Below are 20611 nucleotides of genomic sequence, written 5' to 3'. Positions count from 1 at the left end.
CCCCATTCACTATTGTCATCCCTTTGCACATTTCTGTATTATCTCTGCCCCTTTCCATGGCTAGGTTGCAGAGCAGGCAGCAAATAGTTTCTAACTTTGCCTGTCATCTAAGGCTGGGTACAGGATATGCTCTCCTGGCAATGGTTGTAAGATACAACTTATGCAGGCTAAAGTGGTTTAAAATATTTTGTATCTTAATTACAGTCATTAGCTAATTTAAGTGAGAAAGCAGCTACCAGAGGTTCTGCAGCAGGTTTTGTACCAAACAGGAGAAGGACGTAGGATCCCTGCCTTCCAGCTCAGCACCAATGAGGCATGTCTTGACAAGCAGTTCTGATTCACCTGCTTTGGGATACTCTCCTTGTGCTAAACTGGTCCAAGTGAAAGCAGCCACACTGCAGAAAAATGCTTATGCTACAGACTGCTTTCCATGCTACTGTACTGACTGCCTGGCTGGGTCATTGTTTAAATTCTTTGTAAATATTTTAGAGGAGAATTTTTCTCTCCTTGGTGAGCAATGGTGGTCCTAGACTTGCAATACATCAGTTAAATTACTGCTGGCTAGATGTACTCATCCATACCCTTAGAATGAAGTATGCTCATTTCTATCACTGCTGCAGCCCATCACATTCACACTGTGGAAGAAGGCAGCTGAGGTGGGACATCAGAGACGGTGGTGGGCATTCGGGGAGCTGCTTGGTGCTATGCAGATGCAGGGACACTGTGCTGGGCTGAGAGCACACAGCCTGCGTACAGGGCTGGAGAAGTAGGGGCTGCTGATGTAGTATTTGGTGCAGCAGTGCCCAAGCGTTTTTGCTGCTTACCCCCCCCTTCTCCCTGCTGACATTCCAGACCCATGGGAATACTGGCCGGCCCCTCCCAGGAATGCTCTACCCCCGCTGGGAGTCAGGGGGCCAGGACTGGGAATGGCTATTTTAACATCAGAGGAAAGAGAGTGTGCAAGCAACCTGGGCAGGAGTGGGAGAGACCGATGGGTTTTTTTAATAGCTTTTGCACAGATGGACGATCCCAGTCAGGATCTCTGCACCAGAGCTCAGAGCACTCAGTCTGCCCTGTCATGCTGAAACTCCCCCAGGGGGTCCAAAGTACAGTCACCCTCTGCCTGAAGCTTCTTCTGGCCCTGCACCACCTGAACACTGACGAGGGAGATGGGAGTTTCTGAGACAGATTATGATCGTTATGTGATGGCTATTTCCCAATCTTCCTCATCTCCAGCTGCAGCATCCTTGGCAGCACCGGGTAATGTTTCAGCTGCTCTCTTTGCCAACAGACCTTGCAATCTCCTGAGAAATTATTTTATGTGATTCCTCACACTGCATGACATCTTTGCAGGTCATTAGCCTTTATATTATGCTAAGGGCAGGAGGTTGGACTATATGACCTCTGGAAGTCTGATGTACATGACGCAAGATTCTGATTATAGCTGCTGTTGCATGCATTACATGTGCGGACCAGTCTTCTCAACTTATCCTAATTTAAAAAAAGAAATTCTTGTCTACACAGGGAAGTTTTTAAGAATAATCTGAAACATACCTTCATAACTTCAAATTGATGATAGCAGTACCAGTATCACACCTTGTTTGGGCACGTAACAGCAATGACTGTAAGATACAACTTATGCAAGCTAAAGTGGTTTAAAATATTTCATATGTTGATTACAGTCATCAACTAATTTAAGTGAGAAAGCAGCTGCCAGAGGTTCTGCAGCATGCTTTGTACCGATCAGGAGAAGGTAGGTCTGTTCACTTCACCCAAAACCCTCTTTCGCCACAACCACTTCCCACATGCAGGGGCACGTGATGCCCTGTTCATCTGATCAAAGACTGGGATGCATGGATGGTGTGATTCTCCACCCCTGTGAAAAGCAAACTCTCATTTTCCCGGGGACATGCGCAGAGCTGTGGGCTGGAGAGGGGGAACTTGTGAATCACTGCTGTTATGCTACACATTATCACAGGGCACATGCAGCACAGTAGACTGCTGGGCTAGTGAATCATATTCCTAACAATCCACAAAATGTGACAGGAGGATGTGTTTGGAGAAAGCACTGGAGAGAGGCACCAACCTGCGGTGCAGCCTGAGGGGTCCCAAAGTTTGTGCTCCAGAGGAAGCCACAGCCGCAGGCATTGCTTCCCTGCTCTTTGCAGGAGCGGCCAGGCCACAGGGTCCCTCCTGCCTCTCCTGGCTGCAGTGAGGGAGCTGCTTTACTCTGTACTGCATTGGAAAGCAAAGAGCAGCTTAATGCTTTCATGGCATTGCATCACTCTGTCGAATTTAGAGTAGCTACACAGGGCCTCCTGGCATGGGAACGCATCTCTCAGAGCACAGGTGGATTGTAAAAGAGAGGCAGAAACAGCTCTAATGGCTGCAGGTTGCTGCAGCAAATTAAATATGCTGAAACATGGCAGACAGTTTTATATGCTCTGTTAACTCCATTAGACCTTCATATTGGAATTGTTTATTGCTTGGTTCTATACAAAGCAGGTGAAGGGCCGAATCTCTGGTTCAGGCTTTGTGAGGTCCCTTTCATAGGCCTTGGTATAGAAGATACATCCAGTAGGAGTTAGTAGGAGTGGGAAATTTATGCTGGAGGCTATCCCAACCATGTTAGCAGCCTTGAATGAGGAGTGGCATGGTGGTCTTCCCACCATATTTTTCTTAGGTTTGAGTGCTGCCCCATGCCTCAAGGCTGTCTCAGGGATGTGAAGCCTAGAGACACTGTTGAGCAGTGGAGAAGCAGCTATGGCATGCCCTTATTGCTTGTTTTCTTTTGTCACGTTGGCATTGCCTGTGCACTTGGTAGGAAATACAAATACAGTGCAAAATTGTATAGCAGTTTTGTGGAGACTGTTCAGCAACTCATCCTCTCAATGTGTGTGTGAGAGGCACTCCATGTTTCAAATCAGTGTGATTTGCTTCTCTCCCAGTGATCTGCTTAAGCAGCATTGTTTAAGGAGAAGATGATCTCCTGCTGTGATTGCTACCAGGAGGTTGGCAGCACACTCTGGTCGAGTTACTACTACCCACTTCATCCATGGAGGTGTGGCAAACAGACTTGGGCTGACAGTCTGCAGTAGGAAAAAGAGGCAGTTCAGGAGATTATTCACACATGCCACCTGCCTTTTTGCAGTGGTTGAAAGCAGGGATATCTGTGCGGCTTCTCAGGCTCCCCTGTGTTGCGGTGATGTGGATGTGCAGGCACTCAGCTTTGATGGACAATTACTTTTGGATGAGCTTGCTAATGGCTGTAGTTATGTCATTCTTACAGCTGATCTTTGCGATTCTTGAAAGATCCCATTAACTGTACATTAGAATTCTGATGGCTTTCATTCACTGAATTATTTAATTACGTAAATTTTTAAGCATATCAGAATACCTTCCAAGTCAAGTGTGACCTCTTAGTCTTCCATGAGATGGGTTGACCTTGAGTACACTTCAGCAGGCTGTTCCAGCCTTGCTTTCCTCTTCACTCGCTCTCTGCTTAGAGCACTCAGCCTTGTACCTTCAGAAAAAGGTGCTATTGAGGACAGCAGCATGCTAAGTGGTTTTCTTTTTTGTGATTTATCCAAGTGCCTGTGTGCTCCTACATGCTGTGAGTGGATAACAGCAGTCCTCAATCAAAGTTACGATTATTAATGTTCTTTCCTGTGGAAAATTTAGTGCAGATACCAAAAGAAAAAAAAAAACATTAATGATATTGCTATACTACCGATCTTACTATGACTTGTCATGTCTCCACCTCCACCTCCCCATGTAGTATTATGGTATTAACTGGTTATTCCAGTCCATTGCGTCACTGAAGCTGATGTAAGACAACTGTATCTGATATCCCACTATAATTGTGAGACCAGTGTAAAAAAAAGAAAGCTGTATAGACAACAATGCAAAAACCAAAGTACTTCCGACACTGTGTACATCATCCAGTGACACTGGCAATTCAGCTCTCTTCTGCGAACTATTAGCACAGAGCATTTACCTGTCCTCCTCTTGAATAAATATTTATAGCAGCAAATTTTAGCTACACATTTCCTCAGAACTGGAAGCTGTTGAAATTATTTTGCATGGATGCTGGAGTAGTCTGAAAAAAAAATGAGCAACAACAGCAGCCTCTCCTGCTTCAAGTTGTCTGCACTTCAGTGTCTGCCTGCAACTCGGACATACATAGACAATATACCATTAATTCTCCCTTTCTAATTGTATTCACCCTAGGGTCTTTTGTGACTCACAAATTATGGCTACTTTTTAGTTGTAATTTGCTGCATTTTTTTTGTCAGTCTAAAAGGGCAGAGAGCTGATTCCCTTTACTTATATTCCCAGTCTTCTACTGAACGCATTTAATTTATGGGAACAGAGGAACTAGAAAATGGGATGGCATTACAGTTTCATATATTCATGTGTAAGGTCATTTTTAGTTGAGATAGATTAACTCTGATGGATTATACAGGATTGGGTTATATGCCCATGCCTGACACTGATATAGCAATGAGTGGTTTTCCCAAGTTACTGTAGGCTCCTTATCTGAAAAGATCTTAAATTAGGCACTTGAAACCACTCTCGGGTATTTAGTTAAAAACAGTCAATTTTGCAGGGGTGCTTAGTATGCATGGGTCACTGCCTAACTTACTCTATCTGTGTGGCAAGAAAGCTAAAATGATTGCTTGCTGAGCAGTCTGGGATAAATTCAACCTTTAGGAGAGTGCCTGGTCTGTGACATACTGAGGCCTTCAGTAGATGGGTGAACTCCATTCTCTGGGTGCATCACAGTCAAAATCCCATGGACTATTTCTAGCACCTTGTAGCTCTTTAGAGAAAGATTGGCAAATTGCTTCTTCCTGCAAAATTTACTTTTAAGATATAGCCCTATCCCAGGGTTGTCCTCCTGTGCATCTTGGATGTTGTCAACATGCCCTTGGGTATGATACCTACTCTTACCTGTGTTGTATGGGAGATTTATTGTCACATTGGCTCAGGTTCACAGACATGCAAACGTGTGTCCTGTTGATTTCACTCCTGCATAGTCTCTTACGATCCTGATCCAAAGCTCTTCAATGCTAGTGGAAAGATGTCAATTTCCCCCCAAATTTAGGAAAAATCTCTTGCAAAGTCCCAAATTCCCAAATCCCAGTTTTCCCAAGACTTCCTGTTTGTTGAACTGGAGTCTTGCTGCAATACGAACCCAAATTCTGAAAGTCTTAAGTACAGGCCTAGCATTAAATATGGGAATACCTCCAGAGGCAGTTACTGGGGCTGTTGCCATGCTGAAGATTAGACACAGATTTCATTCCTGGTGAACCACCGCAGACACCTTCCTGCCAACGGCCAGAACGAGTGCAGAGGCAAAGGCTAAGGGGCTGTGACCCAATTGTGCAAGGTGCCGCAGAAACAGATACAAAACTCTTTCCCAAAGACCTTACGTTTCTGGGTGTGTTTGCCTTAGGAGACAACGGCGGAGGTAATCTAGTGTATGTACTTAGGCACCCCTAAGGTACCTCTTGCCTTAAATATATCTGCACTGGAATAAAAATGAGTTGAATGAAAACTCTGCTATTATCAGCACAGTTTGACCTTCCTGGTGTATTAGCACATGAAATGATCTGGTGACAGGGTAAATAAGATATGAGTTACTCTGAAAAGCTTTTACAGCAAATGCTAGGATGCTTCAATCTCAAAGGTGACCTGCAATTGTTAATAATTTGCAAAAAGCAACCACATAAATGAAGATAAGGGTTACAATACAATTACTACAAATGCTTCAAATAATGAAGTTAAAGAAATATTCAGCATAACTGGCTCCAAATATGCCTTTTCCTTTCCAGCTCAGGCCCTGTGACATCTGGGCTGGCTGTATATTAGCAGCTTGTAGCAAATGTCTCTGCTGTAGCCCTCTGCTTTGGCAAAGGCAGTACAGCTTTCCTGCTGAACCCAACAGTTCTTGTGAGTCCTTCAAAAATGCCTGACTTTGTAGCATTTCTGAATGTCCCATATTCTGAAGTTGGATGTTGTCCAGCTGTGGCAGCCATCTTATTATACTTTGTGTCTGTGTCCCAACAGTGATTTTATTTTACCACACGATCTTCCAAGATATCACTTGAGCAAAGAGCCAGCAATCTGCCCTGGACGTCTGAACAAGAAGTCCAGGTAGGCAGAAACAGGCAGGGTCTGTTGGTCTGTGAGGCAGATTTTGCAGACAGGTACTGGCAACAGCTCATACTAGTCCTGGTGAGGTCTGGATTAGGATTTCAACATTTTGACAGGATTTTAAATATTTTTTATTGCCAGCCTCGTATTATACCCACTGAAGCCACTGATTTATTTAATTCAGAACAGCATCATTCAGAGACTGTTTACTCATAGAATGTCCTAATCTGGAGCCACAGGAAAGGTCACTTGCAATTTATTTTATTTTTTCTGTTTATTTTCAACAGTCTTCTATTCAAAACAATTGGAAGCTGAGCATAATGGCTGATTGTCAAAACTATCTAAGGGATTTAGTCACACAGCTGTGCATCTAAATCTCTTCAGCCTGTTTCAATACTCTCAAACATTAGATGTTAAATCAGAGAGAATGATAGATGGAGAAACAGAAGAGGGAGCACCAGAGAGGCTGAGTTAGAAATTAAGCACTGGTGTAAATACTGCATTGAAGGCAATCAGCTGAGAGGTTGTACTATGAATGGCGGCATGGAGGAACTAAGGATCTATTTGGACTTGAGAAAACCCAGTGGTCTTGACTACACCAGGCTTTATTAAACTCTCAAAGAAGTGTGCACTAGGACAGCAGCTCAGCTCTTAAAAATACAACATATTTTGCACCTGAGCACTTTGGAGTTGGACAATTTTACACTGTTGGAAATATAGGAAGATGGCATGCTTAGCTTTTTGAACTACACTCTTGACCTGCGGGAGCAGGAGCTGAGACCCAGAGCTGACGCTATTTCCTTATTAAGATGAAAACAACACACGGGAGTTCCCCTTTCTCCCTGAGACCCATTCTCAAAGATTTGCCAGATTATTTTGACATGTTTTCTCCACCCTGAGGATTTTAACTTCAATTGTTACAACACCTTTTAGCTTGGAAACATTGTTGCTTTTCTCTTCAAATTCTTGCCCCCAAAAGGGGAGGGGGAGATCTGATTTCCAGACACTTGAGATACCTGGATTTGTTCAGATGCTGAAGTCAGTGCAAGGTATCAGCTGATAAGTGGGAGGCTGAAATGTTAAAAATCTCAAGGCAGCAAGACAAAGGTTTGAAGAGGTCTTCTCTATTCAGATTACTACTGAGAAAGGATGATATTACAATGAACCTTATTAAGAGATATAATATTCCCAACAGAGAATAATTGATGCTAACGCTAGTGTCAGATTGAAAATCTGAAAAGGAGTAATTACTTTTTCTGCTAGAAAGAACTTCTCATTTTGTCACTGCTTCGATACCTGAACAATTTCATTAATCTCAAACGGCGGCGTCCCAGCTCAGGTGTTTAATTTCGGCTGGGAATTGAGTGAAACAGCAAAAAGAGCCACTCTAGAGCTTACAGTAACAGAATTTGATGTCCTTAAATCAGCGGAACATGTCAAAACATTCTGTACAATCTCATGAGGTTGACTTTTAAGGTGCGTGTAGGTAGATGAAAGTGAGTTCAGTCTTTTTTTTTGTGCGCAGGAGGCCATTCCAGGCATTTCTCTAAAGCCCCTGCCCATCAACACTTCCATTGCAAACATCTCTCTTCTTAGTGCCAACAACCAGGTGTCACCAGTGGGCCACCAAGCCAAGCAGTGACAACAGTGACAGCATGTCCCTCCCTGCCCCGGGATCCAGGTGGTTCAGGGTGGTTGCCAATTGCCCTGTGCACTGCTGGGATGGGGAGCGAGTGAGGGACTTAAGATTCAAGAGGAAGCTTCAATCAGAAATGAAGGGTATTAGCACAATATCTACACAGCTATAGCAGCTTGGTAGCCTTCCAGTAATGTCCCCTTGTTCCATGCTTACTCTTGAGTGCTTCTTCATGGTGATGTGCATCTTCCTTGCTTACGCTGCACAGAACTAGAGAGGAAGCTGGATGAACAGATTTCAAACAGGATGCCACACCACGAGAACATGCCCAGTCTATTTAACATCAGCAAGGAGGAAATAAGTTTAATTGCTAAGAGCCAGGAGGACAAACATTAAACAACATTCTGTTGTTCTCCACAAATAAAGTGGGAGTTTTGCAGCCTTCTTGAAGTGCACAAAGTTGCCACTTACATGATGCTTTAAAAATCCAGGAGCGAAACCACATCAGCAATACCATGCTGGAAGGGATCTCAGGAGATTATGTGATCTGGCCCCCTGCTGTGGCAGGTTGAGCTGGACAGCCCTTTGGTCTGCAGTGCAAGACCGTGCTGGGCTGTGTCTCCTCTCACCCAGGACTCTTCTCTTAGAACCATGCACCTGGAGATGGGCGGCCCTGCTCCTCACCTGTGAACAGCGACCAGGCAGCACGGAATTAGGGGAAAAATGAGAAAAGCCCCACTAAAGGAGGACCGGGGTGATTAAAATCCCACAGTTGGAATTCTGGAAAGTAGGAAGATAACTAGAACAAATTCAGACCATTTTCACTCCAACTTGGCATGATGTAAAGACTCACTGCTCTGAAAAACCTAGAGCTAACAAGTAAGTAGAAGAGGCAGCAGGCTGGGTCTACCTAGAGGTCCTAAGTAGGAGCTCCTCTCTCAAGCTCTTTCCTCGTCCATAGTCCCAAAAGCAATATGTACATGTGCGATACTTTCCAATAACCAGAGGAGGGGGCAGTTTTATAAAATGACTGACAATAAATATTTTCTACGTATGAGGAAATTAATGGATTTCTGGCAGGTGCCCTTAGAAGAACAGAGCTCACACTTGCTCACCACCAATATCATGAACCAAGGCTGAGTCTCCTCAGCTAGCTTGTGTTTGGCACATGAGATGACAGGAAAAAGTAAATGCGTTTTGATCTCACAGGAAGCATTTATATTTGCCTGGATAAGACTGATTCAGGGAAGGAGTCTACAGATGAGCATGATCAGAGTAGCTGTGTTTCCTTTTGAAGTTGCTAGCTACATTCACACACACTTGTAAATTCAGTGTGAAGGATAACACACGTGGGGACAAAAGTTGGCACAACAAGGGTAACATTGGTGGATGACTAGAAGGAGGCAGCTGTCTTCAACATACCTGCCCAAATGGATAAAGGAGGATTCAAAATGTCCTGGAAGTGGTTTTGAGGGAAATTAATGCCTAAATAAGCCATCAAAACCAGCAATTTGGGCTGCTATTTTGTAAAGATACCCAGCAGGCTTGGAATACAAATTGAATACAAATTTTGAGGGACTAAAGGAACCAGGGAAAGACACTCATTTCTGAGATCCTCTAGTAGTCAGTTTTCCGGGGACATTTCTAAAGATAGTGTTGCTTCAACAAAAAATAGTGAATATCCAGTGCATCAGTGCTTCAGAGGAGATTCAGATGCAAAGAACTGTCCAGGAATTTTTGGTAATTTAATCATGTTAGGTACAGGGACACTGCCAGGATGTGGCACTTACGGGGGACAGAGTTTGCTGATTTTCTTCCCATCATCTGGCTTCACCTGTCCAAGGTCTATCTTTACATTCATTGTATATTTCAAGCTCTCTTGGACCTCTAACATCCAATGTTTTTTTTTCCTCTATCAGCCAAAAAACATTCTAGTGTAACTGAAACTTCAGACTGACCAATTTTCAGAATCATTTTCAAGATCATGCAATATTGCTCACCCTTGTAATGCACAGATAGCTTCAACCACAAATGCGGGATTTCTTGCCTCATGGAACTGCTTAAGGTATTCTATCTAATATGGCTCCAGATTAAATCTGTGTTAGTACTGCTGTACTAGATAGTGAAATTATTTAAAGGCTGCTACGTAAAAAGGTCCGTTAACATATTTGTTGTTGTATCAACAATGTAAAAGCATTATGTTTAAAACAGTCAAAATAAAATTGCTTCCATGCTTTGCTGGCTGAAGATAACATTTAAAAAACATACTTTTATAAACCAGCTGCAGAAAGAACACGTTTTTCTGAAAATAGATTTTGGTATCAACCTCATCATGGATTAAACACACAAAGAGGAGAGATATTGCATGCACCCAAAGTATTAATTCTGAAAGAACTATGATTTATTTTTCTCTTGAATAATGTCCACTGTGTGCCTGATTAAAAACAATAGCTTGGCTGTGAAATGATGGAAATTTTATCAGTGTAAATGCCACCTTCACATTAAAATCATGAGCTCATAGTGTGCTGCCCGCAAGCTTTTCGGGTATAAATCTATCAATAAATAAGGACTATTTTACTGCAGAGCTTAACCTTACAGGAATGTCTTATTAAATGGTCAATTAGAATGTGTGATATGCTATCGAACAAAGAAGAATAGATAAAATGAAGCTGCACTATAAGAATTAAACTAAGAGACGAAATTAACTCTAGCCTCTGCATTTTTAAGCTACTTTTTTAGCTTTGCACTCAACGCCTAAGCCTCAGGGGCTGTAGTGTAACAACACTGCTGGTTTGTTCCTTCTCTTTTGCAATAGCCGTTCCCTTGGGGCTGGAGCTGGCCACAGCCCCACGTGCTCCTAAAGTGCTGGATGAGGACGCAACTTAATTTCATCTGCTTCGGGAAGCTGCCTTGCCAAAGGACACAGACTCTCAGTTTTCTCCCCATAATCTGGCTCTGGCTCACAACCCCTGCATTTTCAAACTCTCTTTTGGCGCCCAAAGAGAAGCGCTGGTGAGGGATAGCCAGGGGGACAGAGCTGCAGGGAGGCCTGGGTAGTGAGACAGCTTGTCCCGTTGTCACAAGCCTCACAAAGTGGTGCTGAGTGTGGGCAGAAGCTGGTGATGACCCCAAAGTGCCTTGTCCAGGAGGGACAGCAGCAAGATCACTTTCAGTGTGACAGACCCTGTATCACATATACAGGGTACGCAAAAACTCCTTCGGATCTGAACAGGCTAGGAAAGAGCCTGCAGTTAGCTATATTCACATCTACAAATTCCCCAAAATATAAAGAAGCAAAGATAGTAGCATTATTAATGGATCCCTTAAAATCCTCCCTCAACAACCAACAAAACAATCAGGCTTAAGAAAACCTGAACTCTTTAGTAAGGTGTGGAAGACATTTAAGTAACATTCTCTCCCCTGTCTCATTATAAATTAATAATTCATTTATGTTCTTAGCAGTTCCCAAATATCTATTGGTTCAAATGGACATCTATAGTGCGTAAGGGATGCAGACAAAACCCAAAAGCACATGTAATGGTTTTGAATAGAGACGAGAGACTCAGGCAAATTGATATGAAATTTTTCTTCTAATATAGTGCTGTGATTGGGCCAAGTCCTCACTTCTCCCCTGGACTTGGTGTCTGAGATTGCCCATACTCAACATTTAAGCTTCAGTGCGAATGCAAAGCAGTCAGTTAACATTACCCCCAACCTCAGCCCCCTTCCTGAGCTCGGCTTTCCCTAGGGCTTGGCCAGGACTTTCTCACCTTGTTTCTGCACTTGTTCATTTTGCTGCACATCACCAGCGTTAGGCAGGGTTCTTTGCTAGCACTTATTAATAGGAACAGCTAATAGAAACTGTATGGTTTTAAGTTTCCAAACACCTATGAGGTGCCTTAGACAGCAAAATGCTATGGTCTCAGCCTGAAAAAACTCGCACACACCTCCACCAATAAATCCCAGGACACCTACCTCTTGCCCACCCACATATCCAACTTGCTTCAAAGGCGGCTGTGTATAAACGCCTTGTGTATGGCTGATCTGGTTTTATTTATGATTTGATTTTTTTCTCCTAATATGAGATACTTGAAATAGTTTCTTCTTTTGTTTTGTTTTTTTTTTTTTTATGCAAAATTTTTGGAAATAGTTCTTCTATTATCAAATACTTGGGAAAAATAACCAAGCTTTATTTTTTTTAGTAGGCATTTCCCTTTAGTAGCTTAGTGTACATGTTAGTTCATAAGCCAGAGCCTATACAGAGCTCTGTTGTGGAGACAGTTGTGGAAAACTGCTATTATTACAATATGAGAACTACTGTATCTTTTTAAGTAGACAATTGAACTCTGCTTTGTTGTTAAAAAGTGACAATTGCCATTTAATATGAGAAGGTTTCAGAACAGATTTTGCACCCACAGCAGTCAACGGAAGATTTTTCCATCTTACAGGCACTTCTACACCAACGAGAAAGAAGAGTTGTGCTTGCATCAAACTTTTCAGGACACAGACCTTCACAACCAATGAATTAAAACCAGGGCTTGTTTCACTTCTTTAATAATGATTAAAAAAAAAAGTGTAGAAATGTCCCTAAATTCTGGTTCCAATCTTCTCCACAAGTGGGAGCACCCAGGACCATACTCCCTCCCCCACAAAACACAGATTTCACGATGTGGCATTTAATACCCGCCAGGCCCTCCTGAAGCTCCACCTAGCAGAGCATGGGAGATCTTTTAACACCAGCTTCCATGAACAGATTGTAATTCAGAGAAGAGCTATTTGTTGTACTAGAAAAAGAAATCCTACTATTTATTCTTTTTTTGGTTGCATATCTCTCATCAGTAGGAGGGGGGAGTTTTCTTTTCTGTCTATGCATTATTTGATGCAATTGGAAAACATTCATGAAAGGAGACCATGGTACATTAATAGTAACAGGCTCAAACAGCCAACCAGACCCCCATATTCCCCCCTTCCCCTTGTCCAACAGGTTAGCTTTTTCAAGGACTTGCGGGAGGAATTTGAACATGGACAAGATGACTGCTGTTTTTCAGAGGAACACTGTGTGTTTTGATATCCCTGAAAGACCCCTAAGACTCAACAAGCAGGCACTGTGTGAAATGCAGCCCAAAGAAAGGCTTGTATACATATTACAGTATAGTGCAATCATAATCCTTCAGGAGAGCAAGCTGCTCATACCAGCCTCTAATATGTAGTATGTCAAACTGCTCAGGGTTTTCAGACCTTTGTTTCAGTTCAAGGAAAAAAAAAAGTGATGACCCAGGCTTTTAATACAGGAAGATAAAGTAGGCATAATTTGATTTCTAGTTGTTTCTTACAGCATGGAATTCACACTCACCCTGTAGAGAGCCCCATCAGCAGCTTTATCAAATATTTACAGCACTGTGAGACCTTTTGGCTAGTCTATGCTTGCCTGTGATATATAACAGCTACAAAGTCATTAGTCTTGGTAAAAGAAGAAGGTAGATGCTTGACTTTCACAACTCAGGAAGATATGAATTGCATGGAAAACTGTATTAGCTGTGTATCACACCTATCACAGCGAGACGTGTCAAACAGAGCGCGGATGCACAAGCGCACCCAGTTGGACCATTTCATTTTGGTAAGAGCAGCCACATGCCTCTGACGTCTGCAAGAACCAGCTAGAAAATATCTAGTAAAGAAAAGGTACGCGCGCCTCTGTGAGACTCATTTCAGACCTTACTCTTTATTTTCAAATTGGGTGCTATCTAGGGAAGCAAACCTGTACCACCAGTTGGAGAAGCACTTTGTTTCATCGCTTCAGTGCTGTATTGAGGGGAAGTGCCTCAGTAAACAAACGGAAATTAAGTTATTGGCTGTATACATACGCCTGACTCACGCCCATTTAGTAGCATCGCCCGCTCGCGGGGCAGGGTGGCGTCGGGCAGGCACCTTTGGCTTTGTGGTGTGGACAAAGCATCTGAAGGTAAGATACAGCACCGATACGGCTTGGCTAAGTCTCAAGTATTTCCCTTCATGCAAAACTTCATACATACGAGGCTCAGTTAGGCTGCTCAAAAGCGTTATTAAAAGAACCCAGTGATGTTAATGCGAAGCTGTCCATTTCAAAATTAAGGTATTATGTATTTGACTGGCAGTCACTGCATGTTTTTCCACTCAGGAGGACGCGGTTACAGTTCAGCTGCCTACAAAGCTCTCCTTTGGAGAAAACTGACCAACTTTCATCTGCAAAATACTCAAAGCAGGGCACAAAGTATGCGATTCTGTGAAACATGGAGTAGTGGAATTATACTGGCAATTTTCATGTGAGCTCTGAGTCAGTGCTTTCAAGCAGGCAATAATTCCACATAAGCATCCCTGACGAAACAGGATCATAAATCTCTTTCTGAATAGTATTTTTCAATGTATGTGCTTGGCTTCAAACTCTTCTCCTACAGGAAAGACACTGATCAGCAATTTCAACGAGCAAAGACAGAATAACCATAGGACCCAACCCACAGAGCATGTTTTAAGAGAATAATTTGCTACGTAGATCCGGTTGGATGCTCCTGCTGATTGAAAGCCAGCTTTAACTGATCCTTGGGTACTTCAAAATGTGAATGAAGGGAAACAGTGAAGCATGTAGCAATTGCTGTCTGGGGTAGCAGATAATCTGGCCTTCTCAGAAAAAATGTAAGTCAGAATCATCTTCTAACTTAATAGGAAAGCCTATCTAATTTTGCTTGTGGGGAGGAACAAGATTAGCTGAAAGTAAATAAATGTGTAGGTTGTTTGCTTTTTTTCTTCTGTTGCCTTTTGTATAATTATAAAACAAAATCTAGTTCCCAAAGAGAGAAACAACGGCAGATCTGGAGTTGGTCAGTGTGCGGTCCTCGAAAGTGGAAGCCTGTGAGGTTCTGTCCCTGCACTGTTAACTGCAAGAAACCAAATACCCGAAGAGGGTGCCTGGAGGGACAGAAAAAGGTCAGAGGGTGCAGTTTGCAGGTGGCCCATCGTGGGTTCATCTCCTCCAAAAAGACCCTGCCAGTTCATCTGTGACACGGATTCAGGAGAAGGTATCTTTGCTGGGCAGAGCACAATATGGCTCTCAAATCAGCATAAACTGGTAAATGAACTAATAGCGTAATTAGAAGCTATTAGCATAATATCCCTTTAGGACATTTAAACCGGCAAAGTCTTAGAGGCAAAAAAGGATAATTCTGCAACAGATATGCTGGATGTCCCAGTGCAGCCTGTTATCTGTCAGGAGGTAACAACACTGAAGTATGAAAGGGGAGGGCTTCCAGAAGCTAATGGCTGAGTAGCAATGCTGAAGACTAGGGATGCACTTGTATTTCCTAGCTTTTAAAACATACTGGGTGATATTGTACCTCTGTCTATTTTCGTGAGTACTGCAGAGACTGAGCAAGGGTTAGGTCAAAAAAGTTCTCTTTTTAGGAGCCCAGACTGATCCCTGGGAGGACATGGGTGACCCTCAAAGGCAATTTTGCTAAGAGCTTCTCTTATGGATGCCAACATTTAATTTGTCTGCTTCATGCGGAGATGGTATTTTGTGTCTTCTTACAAGAGCATGGCTGGGCAGGGAAAGGCTCTGCCCCACGTCCTGCAGACCCTTTGGTGAGGAAGACGGGGAACTGCATCTTCTTTGGCAGCAGCTTGGGAGTGTCCAGCTATGGGAGCATCCGGGAGCAGACCGGCACCCCTGCCACAGAGGGGAGGGAAGAAGGGGTTTCTCATGGACCCGGGCACAGTGGACGGACTTTGTGCAGCCCCAGAAGCTGGGCTGGAAGACGGAATCCACGTCGCAAAGGTGACAGAGGACGAATGAGGGGAAAGGGATCCTGTTTTCAAATCCTCCTCTCAATCTTACTCACAAACCAGAGCTCAAAATGCCCCGGGCAACTGTCACAGCTTCTGTGACTGCCATATATGTGACTAAACCTAGTTTTTAACAGGACAGCCTTACTTTTCCCTGGCTCCCTGTTCCCATTCTGGGTGCGAAGGAACCGTAACTAAGACAGTAATTCCCTGTGGACAGAGGTGTTAGATGTTGGGGCTGATCAATATGCTTTTCAGGCTTCAAAACAGTTTACAGACCCTAACGGTTCAGCTCCATCTGACTTTGCTGTCTGTGGGACTGGAGAAAACCATCCCTTTTTAATAGCAACCTCTTTTTACATAAAACCACCGTGCCACATCCGACACACCCAGGATGTCTTATAACACTGTGTGATGCTTTTAAGGGTGTCTCCTTCCCCACCTGAGCCTGAGCCTTTAGAGACTTTCCGCATGGGACGTATCTCTCCGGCTGTGTTGGCAGGGCAGTGCCCAGACACCTCCAGCGCCCCGGGTGCACCTTGCCTTGATCCTGTCCCGGCAGCATGGAGAATGGCTAGCTCCTTCCTTTTGGGGCAGCCTTTTACAGATTTGAAGGCTATAACCATGTCCGGCTTCAGGTCATTCTCTAGGTTAAAGAACCTGAGTGACTCCTTTTAAACCACGTTTTTTAAATCCCGGCGCTGCCCTTCCTGGCACCCTGCCCATGTAGCCCACACACAACACCAAGCCCTGAACGGCAGAGTCATCCTGCTGAGACCTCGCTGATGCCGAGCAGCTGGACCAAATCCCCTTGAAGACTGCGGGCCTCTTTGTACAGCCCTGTGAGGTGTCTGCCTTTCTCTCAACAGCAATTCTTTTTTTTTCCTGCAGAAGTGCCACCAGCCGAGCTGTTTCCCATCCTATATTTGTGCAGTTTATTATTCCCCACTCAGAGTCACACTTCGCACCTGGCCTTCCTGCCCCTGCTTTCACAGATCTTGTCTCCAATTCATTGAGATTATATTTAAATTCTAGCCCTACCCGTCCGTGCACCTGCAGAGCTCCCAGCCACAGTGTCTTCCACAGACTCCGCACTTGGTACTGCCACGGCTCTCAAGAGCACCAAATTAGCTATTTTAAAAGCCGCAGAAGGGATGATCCAGTAACCGTTTGCAGAATTAAAACCCTGGGCAGGTGGTTAACTTTACACTTGTCAAACCCATTGAATTTACGAGGGCTGCTCATAAGCAGAGGTATTTACATACTTGAGTGTGTGGAAAATAGGTGCCAACATTAACATACCAATCACTTTATTAAAGAGAACAGAAAAATATTTTCAGTGAAGTTATGCCAGGGATCAGTTTGACAGTTTTAATGGAACTACATCGAGATGAGTTTGGCTCAGTGACCTTTTCCTTTATCACGGTGTCTTCCCAGTGTTTGATCAATGACCCTTTAAATGTCTTTGAACTGATTTAAGGCTTTTCTCACTGTTTGCTTTGAAATCTTTTCCCCCTCCTTTTTAATATACAATGCTACCCCTTTTTATGTCCTGGAAGAGATCCTGTATCACTCTTACAGGGAGGTTATGCTAAATCCAAACCCTTCAGTGAGAGGCGGTGCAACTGTCAGGTTCCCTTTCCTTCCCTTCTACACACACCTGTGACTGCCAGCAAGCGGCACCTGGGTAGCTAGTTTCAGCAAAAAGACCAGGACCAGAGCAAACACGAAATACAAAGCACGCATCCACTGTCTTTAGGTGGCCACTTGGTGAAGCTGGCGGCTTTCACCAGGGAACAAAGCAAAGCTTCAAGGCACATTGTCAGCAGCAATAGGCTAAAACTTAGAGCTACTAAAGCAACACTGCCACTGCCTGCATGTTCCTGAAGTTGTGAAAATAACAATACAAGCAAAAGCACTCCGTAACTTTTCTCAGGGATCTTAAGTACAAATACAGGCACATTTATCTGCTTCCGAAACAGAAAGGCAAGGTAACTGAGAATACAGATGATTTCAGCATGCACTGGGAAAGAATATGGAACAGTTAAGTACAATTTTCTCTAATTTTCAAAGCAATCAAAGAGCTCCTTGCAGAAGAATCAGGCTATTAAGAAATAAATGTTAGTCTTTGGACACCTTAATTTGCTGTAAAGTGCTTTGGTTCCTGACAGTCGTTTATGTATTTGGTACTTGCAAATTAATTGCAGATTGTCATTCTATCAAATAAGAGATTCTATTTTTTTAGTTGGATAAATCACGGAAGAACTACCTACAGCTTCTGTGCTGTAAAGTTGGGAGAAAACTGAAATAGGAAGGTAGCCTAAAACCAGCAAGCAATCACTGAGGGGCAATAACTCTAATGAGGAGGTGGTCTTCATTTCAAGATAGAGTCAGGACCACCTCACTCCATATTTACAGACCTCCTAAAAAACACAGGAAAAATCCACAGCATTGGTGATTTCCTCATCCTTGGGCAGGGGAGTTGATGATGCTGTTCAGTGCTGGTTTCACCCGATTTGGTCTGCCACAAACTTTTGAACGATTGTGATTTATGCAAATGACTGCTTTTCAGATCAGGACTTAGGTCCTGGTTTGGGAAAGCACAAAAGCACATGTCTGTAATTCCACTGAAGTCAATGGCACCTAAACACACACTAGAATTAAGCAAGCAGTTGGCTGGATAGAAGTCATATTTCTCTGTGGGAAGTATGAATTTCTCTATGGGAAAACAGTGCAATTTGTGCATCATTAGAGTTGTAATATTTGGTGGGTATTTTTCAATTTAAGGTCTGAGCTCTTGGAGTATATGACTGCATGCCAATTCAAGCTCTGTTCTTCTAAAACTGAAAATTTCAGAACTGTTTCAAAAAGACTCTCAGCCCAGCAAGAAATATATGGATGCAGATGAAATGCCCTATGCTTCTAATAGGTCATTATTTAGACGGAGTGCAGACCAAAGTCACGATTTTCGAGCACGAGGCTGGTGATACACAGTAAAATGAAGTAGCCCTGTTCCCCACCCCCCCATCCTTACATACATTCAAGGACTCCCTTTCAATCTGTGAGCAAGGAAAAGGCGCGATTCCACCTGACACGCATTTTGGGCCGCGAGGGCTAACAGGTAGGCAGAGGCTCCCACAGCCGCACGCACGTTCCTGGCGGTCCAGCCCTAAAAAGCGAGGAGCGCAACCTGCCGCGTACGATACAGAGAACCACAGCAACTCTATTTTCACACCGTTCACCCGCTCAGCCCCCAGTCCAACGATGGGAAAGCACCGTGCAAAGAGACCTGCCCTTCCGATACATCAAAAGGAAGGGCGATTCCTTCTTGAGGCGAATTCACCGCCGAACGAATCGCTGAAAGCAGATGCCCGGGCAGCGCGGCGGGTTGCAGCCCGGAGCTCGCCCCGCGCGCACGGGGACCGCGGACGCGCTCGGCACCGCGGCGAGAGCCGCGCAGCCGGTACGCGCTGCCCACCGCGCTGCCGCCCCCGGGGGCCGCCGCAGGGCCCCCGACGGGAGCTGGCGGAGGGAAACGCCGGTCCCGGGAGGGGGGTCTCCCGCGGCCCGCCCCCCCGGGGCAGCCGCCCGCGCCGCCGCCGAGGCACCGCGCGCCCCCGGCACTCACCTGGGCTCCGCGGCACCGTCCGCGGGGGTCGCTGCCCCGGGGGGGCGGGCTGCGCCCCGCTGCGCGCCCGCGGCGAGTGGCGCGCTCCCCGCCGGCGGCGGGATTTATCGGCGGCGGCGGCCGCCTCGCACCGCCGCTCCGGCCGAGCCGGGGCCGCCCCGCCGCCCGGGCGGGGGAGCCGCGGGGAGGCGGCTCCGCGGCGCCGCACCGCGCTGCGCTCCGGCGGCCGCGCTCCGCGGCGGGGCGCGGGGCCCGGCGCCGCCCCCGCCCCGCCCCGCCCCGCCGCTCCGCGCCCGCGGCGGGCAGCGGGGCGGCGCCGCGGGGAGAGCGGCCGGGAGCAGGCGGCGGAGGCTGCGCGCTGCGCGGAGGGCCGCGGCGCTCTGGCGCGCTTGTGTTGCGGTCGGGGCGCCGCAGCCACCCGCGGGGACGTGAGAGCCGCTCTGCTCAGCGCTGCGCCCGGACGGGGGCTATATACCCCGTGGAGGTGCCCTAGAGAGGGTTTAGGTCTCATCGGCGGCTATCAAAATCGAATAGCTTTTTTTCCCCCCTCTGGGAACGATGTGATTTCTGCTAGCAATGCCTACATTGTCGAACACGACTCCGACCTTACGTTTTCTGCCGAAGTAGACAGCATGGGAACATCCCCGCTTCGACAGACGGGGACAAAACGACACAGGAGACTCCCAAAAGGTTTCTGCTTTTCTAAGTAAGGGCATGCATGGGATGCAAGAAAAGCAAGGTGCAAAAGGTGGAGGTAAAGGAACCCCTGCTTTCTCTGAGGGAAGTTGTCTCCAGCTGGGGATTTCAAAACGGGCAAGAACTTGCTTATTATTTCCCATAGGTTTGCAAGCTTATTTTTTAATGTGGACTGCTGCTTGTTTTAAAACCCCTCTGCTGAGCCACTGTTCCTGTCTCTCCTGCCACGTTGCCCCTGAAAGAACAGAGAGAAGAAAGAGATCTTACATCCTTTCCAGGGAAACATGTCTGTGAGGCAGCTGGAGTGTTAAAATGTAGAAGCTGACACAGCCTAAAGAGAGCATGAACTGCTTTGCAGTGCTCCTGAGATACTCTGAGGCAGGAGCAGTGCTGCCACATGCTCCCATGCAGAGGGCATATGTAAGCCAGGCCACCAGTGGTACCAGCGTGTTTCTGGAGTAAGATTAAGAGTTTTTTTAATAAGCAGGTTTTGGTGAGGAACTTAACTACTCTTAAACAGTGACAGTGGATCCCTTCAGGCGACCAGGGAAAAAATAACAAGCATGAATCACAGAAAAAAAAATGTAGAAGGAGTTGCAGTGAGGTCAGCTCACTGCTGGACATGAGAGGGCAGAGGGAATGGTGTTCTTGTATGATGATGGCTGGAGACAGGAAGG

General features: G+C 45.3%; 1 protein-coding gene across 1 annotated transcript in view; it reads right to left on the bottom strand.

Annotated features, from left to right (window-relative positions):
- Positions 1-19286, bottom strand: part of HTR1E (5-hydroxytryptamine receptor 1E) — a 47315-nt gene extending 28029 nt beyond the window's left edge. Inside the window, exon 1 of the mRNA XM_064508756.1 lies at positions 19239-19286. The gene's annotated coding sequence lies outside the window, so the exon portion shown is untranslated. The remainder of the gene's footprint in view (positions 1-19238) is intronic.
- Between the last annotated feature and the right edge of the window lie 1325 nt (positions 19287-20611).

Source organism: Dromaius novaehollandiae, chromosome 3 (assembly GCF_036370855.1).
Source record: "Dromaius novaehollandiae isolate bDroNov1 chromosome 3, bDroNov1.hap1, whole genome shotgun sequence".
Lineage (NCBI taxonomy): Eukaryota > Metazoa > Chordata > Aves > Casuariiformes > Dromaiidae > Dromaius > Dromaius novaehollandiae.
This window is presented reverse-complemented; position numbering and strand designations above follow the sequence as displayed.